A 5,246-nucleotide genomic window follows, 5' to 3' on the forward strand; every position below is an offset into this window, starting at 1 on the left:
TAAATTCATATACCATATAATTCACACATTTAAAGTCTATGCTCAATGATTATTTGATACATTCATAGAGCTCTTGCAGCCATCACCACAACAAATTTTAGAGCATTTCCTTCACTGCAAAAAGAAACCCTGTGCCCCATTTCTCTCCTACCTCTCCAATCTCTGGCAACCATCAATCTACTCCAGTTTTTATGGATTTGCCTTGTGGGGACATTTCAAATGAATAAATTATACAGTATATGGTCCTTTGTGCCTGGCTTCTTTCACTTGCTGTAATGTGTTCATGGTTCATCATGCTGGAGCATGGATCTGTGCTTCATTTCTTTTAAAGCTGAATAATATCCCATTGTATGGAGATACTACATTTTGTTTATCCATTCATCAATTGATGGATATTAAGGTTGTTACCACTTTGGGGCAATAATTTTTTTTAAGATTTATTTATTTATTTTAGAGAGAGAGAGAAAATAGGGAGGGGGCAAAGAGAGGGGGAGAATCTCCAGCAGGTGCCACACTAAGCCAAGAGCCAAATGCCAGGCTCAATCTCATGACCCTGAGATCACGACCTGAGCCAAAACCAAGAGTTGGTCACTTAACCGACTGAGCCACCTATGTGCCCCATCACTTTGGGACATTTATTGTAAAATGCAGCGTTATGAACAAGTCTTTGTATGTGTATAAGTTTTTTATGTTTTTAGTTCTCTTGGGCATAGAGCTAGGAGTGGAATTTTGGTGTTATATGGTTATGACTATATGGTTAAGTGTATGGTTTAGCATTTTGAGAAACTGCCAAACTTTTCCAAAGTGGCTGCACCATTACAGGTTCCCAGTCACACTGTCTGAGGGCTAAACGTTATGTCTTGGATATGTTAGAATGGTTGAGTGTCAATGACAGTTTAAACTGGATTCCAAATATGTAAACCCAGTAAAATTGCCTTATTCTGATGGACATGGCAGGAGACAGGATCCAATTCAGATGGTATCAAAGTAGTGCCATCCAATGGAACCTTTTGTAATGACTGAGGTGTCTCAATCAGCACCGAGCAAAATGGTGGCCACCAGCCACATTGGCTGTTGAACCCGTGAAATGTGGATAGTGCCACAGAGGAAGTGCATTTTAAATTGGACTGAGGGCAGCCCCGGTGGCGCAGCGGTTTGGCGCCACCTGCAGCCTGGGGTGTGATCCTGGAGACCCGGGATCGAGTCCCACGTCAGGCTCCCTGCGTGGAGCCTGCTTCTCCCTCTGTCTGTGTCTCTGCCCCTCTCTCTCTGTGTCTATGAATTAAAAAAATATATAAAAACTTTAAAAAAATAAATAAATTGGACTGAATTTTAATTCATTTAAATTTAAATACCCATAGGTGGCTAGTAGTGGTCATACTGGATAGCACAATTCTGGAGGCTTTACTGTAAGCACTCCAGGTAGAGGTGGGGATGGTTGAAAGAACCTATAAGAGGTGGGGATGGTTGAAAGAACCTATAAGGAATATGGGAGCACCCAGGGGCAACAGTAGTGGAGAGCTGCTACTAACCCCAGGACTGTCGGGGAAGGGGAGGGAATGATGTCATGGAAACCAGGTGACAGCTGGAGATATAGAGGAGGGGGTTTTGGCTCAGGGTGTGATCCCAGAGTCCCAGGATCAAGTCCCGCATTCGGCTCCCTGCGTGGAGCCTGCTTCTCCCTCTGCCTGTGTCTCTGCCTCTCTCTGTGTGTGTCTCTCATGAATAAATAAATAAAACCTTAAAAATAAAAGAAGCAGGGACAAAGACCAAATGTATAGTTCTTATTATAGGTCCTGATATTAAAAAAATAAATAATAAAAAAATAAGTCCCAATATCACAGGGAGCCACCTGCCAGATGCTAGTCATGGGTATAGAGATGAAGCCACTGCCCAAATTGTGACCCAGATTAGAAGGGAGCAGGGAAGAAATGCCCTGTCTTCACTTTCCCTCTCTCTCTGATCTCCAGCCTGTCCTACCTTTAGCCAAACCCTCATGGAAGCCAGAGTGCAAAGGAACCTCCAAGGTATGCTGCAGAACAGATGATAGATCTGGGGGGTGGAAGGTAGATGACAACCAGACCAAGGCAACAAGCCCCAAAGCTTCTACCCCTTACCAGTTGTGCATCCTTAGGTAAGTCACTTAACCTCTCTGAGCTCCTATGGTCCTCTCTGTAATTGGGAGTACCCATCTCACTTGTTAGCGCTGGGCCTCTTAACACTCTTGAGGTGAATTTGTCTAGACTTATGGCTTTAAACACCATCTAAAGGCTGATGTCCCCCAATTGACATCCTCACTGTAGACGTCTTCTATGAGCTTCAGATCTGCTCACTTGATACCCCCACCCCTTGGGTGTCAAATGGCTTCCCAAACTTAACATGTCCTCAGATAAACTCTTTATCTTCTTCCCCAAACCCACTCCACCCCAGCTTTCATGTATCTGAAAATGCAATTCCATTCTTACAGCTCGTCAGGCCCAAACCCATGGTGTTGTCCTTGATCTTTTCTCTTGTCTACCCTCATACCCAATATATTAAAAAGCCCTGTTGGTTCTACTTCAGAACATGTTCGGCACCTGAGCACTTCTCTCCACATCTCCCATCATCCTGGTTCAGCCCCGGTGGTCTCTCTCTTGATCAGGGGCGGGGCCTCCTCAACCGGGCTCCCTGTTTCCACCCTCGCCCCCTCAGCCCACCCCCGCCCCGGCCACACCCATCGCAGCCACAAGGAGCCTTTTCTTTTTTTAAGGTTTTATTTATTTAGTCATGAAAGACATAGAGAGAGGCAGAGACACAGGTAGAGGGAGAAGCAGGCTCCCTGTGGGGAGCCCGATGAGGGACTCGATCCCAGAACCCCAGGATCACGACCTGAGCTGAAGGCGGAAGAAGCTCAACCACTGAGTCACCCAGGCGTCCCCAGAAGGAGCCTTTTCAAAGACAGCCCATCAGCAGCTGTCCTTTGACTCAGAGCAAAAGTCCTTAAGCTCACCTCACAGGATATGGCCCTGTTTCCTCTCTGACCTCCCCTCAGCTTGTGGTATGCTTTCCTCAAGCCACACTGGCGCCTTAGGGTTCTCAGAGGACACCAAGTATGACCCAGTTTTATTTTTTAAAGTTTTTAAAAATTATTTATTTATTTATTTATTTATTCATGAGAGACACACACAGAGAGAGGCAGAGACACAGGCAGAGGGAGAAGCAGGCTCCATGCAGGGAGCCCCATGCAGGACTCGTTCCCAGGACTCCAGGATCATGCCCTGAGCCAAAGGCAGATGCTCAACCACTGAGCCACCCAGGTGTCACTTTTTTTTTTTTAAGATTTATTTATTTATTCATTAGAGACAAGGAGAAACACACACACAGAGGCAGAGACACAGGAAGAGGGAGACACAAGTTCCATTCAGGGAGCCCAATGTAGGACTCAATCCCAGATCCCACTTTTAAAAAGGGCCACAGAGTGCCTAGGTGGCTCAGTTAAGTGTCTGACTTTGACTTTGGCTCAGGTCATGACCTCAGGTCCTGGGATCAAGCCCCGTGTTGGGCTCCATACTTAGCAGGGAGTCTCTTTGGGATTCTCTTTCTCCTTCTGCACCCACACCCCCATCAAGATAAACAAATAAACCTTAAAATAAATAAATAAATAAATAAATACATAAATAAATACATAAATAAATACATAAATAAATACATAAATAAATAAGGGGCACCTGGTGCCTCAGTATTTGAGCATCTGCCTTCAGCTCAGGTTGTGATCCCGGGGTCCTGGGATGGAGTCCCACACTGGGCTCCCTGTGGTGAGCCTGCATTTTCCTCTGCCTGTGTCTCTGCCTCTCTCAGTGTGTCTCTCATGAATAAATAAATCAAATCTTAAAAATAAATAAGTAAATTATAAAAGGGACCTTTGACTTGGCTTTGTCCTCCCTTAGAATTCCCTTCCCCAGGGATCGCATGGTTGGGTCCCTCGCTTAAGACAGGTCTCTGCTCAGATGTCACCTTTTCAGAGAGGCCTTTTTATGGAAACAAGCAATTCCTCTTACCCCTTTCTTTATGATCTTCCACAACACCTAACATGATGTGTTTTTCTGGTCTGTCTCACCTCAGGAGAAGTCACCTCCAGAAAGACAGAGGAGTGACACTGTATTTAGTTCATTACTATATCCTATGCATGATACATGGTTAATGTTCAACAAATATTTCTGGAATAAACGAACAAATTAAATAACATTGTGATGTAGATCCTTTAATTCCATTTCAAAGGGCGGGAAGGGCACCTGGAAGGCTCTGTTGGTTAAGTGACTGGTCCTTGATTTCTTTTTTTTTTTAATTTTTTTTTTAAGATTTAGTTATTTATTCATGAGAGACACAGAGAAGCAGAGACACAGGCAGAGGGAGAAGCAGGCTCCCTGCAGGGAGCCCAATGTGGACTCAATCCCGGGGCTCTGGGATCACGCCCTGAGCCCAAGGCAGATGCTCAACCACTGAGCCACCCAGGCATCCTTGGCCCTGGATTTCGGCTCAGGTCATGATCTCAGGGTTCTGGGATCCAGCTCTGCATAGGCTCTTCACTGGGCATGGAGCCTGCTTAAGATTCTCTCTCTCCCTCTGCCTCTGCCTCTCCCTACCCTATACTCTCCCTCTTTCTCTTAAAAAAATGGGGGGCTGCGGGCGGGAAAACTGAAATAATGACTGGCAGAGTCACCTTTGAAGCTAGTTTGTTTGAATCCAATGACTGGCAGAGTCACCTTTCAAGCTAGTTTGTTTGAATCCAAGATTCTCCCTCATGACTGATGCGTTGTCCATGGGCAATTACATCCATGACATCAACTGGCATGAGGTATGTTCTCACATGAAAACTAATTTTAGAAGTGAATGTCAGGAAAACATGGAGAAACTTCTTACTGTGTTTCCTCCTTTTTGACTAAGGGATCTCGTCATGTAAATTGTCCCTTCTGGGGTTAGCCCCAGGAAGCTCCAAGTCAAATGTGAAGTTTTAGTCCTTCATTAGGCTCCGAGTTTTTTCTCTCATTTTTTTTTAATATTGTATTTATTTAGAGACACTTTTAGTCCTTCATTAGGCTCCGAGTTTTTTCTCTCATTTTTTTTAAGATTGTATTTATTTAGAGACACACAGAGAGACAGGCACAGACACAGGCAGAGGGAGAAGCAGGCTCCATGCAGGGAACCCGACATGGGATCGATCCCTGGTCTCCAGGATCACACCCTAGGCCAAAGGCAGCGCTAAACTG

Source organism: Canis lupus, chromosome 6, assembly GCF_011100685.1.
Source record: "Canis lupus familiaris isolate Mischka breed German Shepherd chromosome 6, alternate assembly UU_Cfam_GSD_1.0, whole genome shotgun sequence".
NCBI lineage: Eukaryota > Metazoa > Chordata > Mammalia > Carnivora > Canidae > Canis > Canis lupus.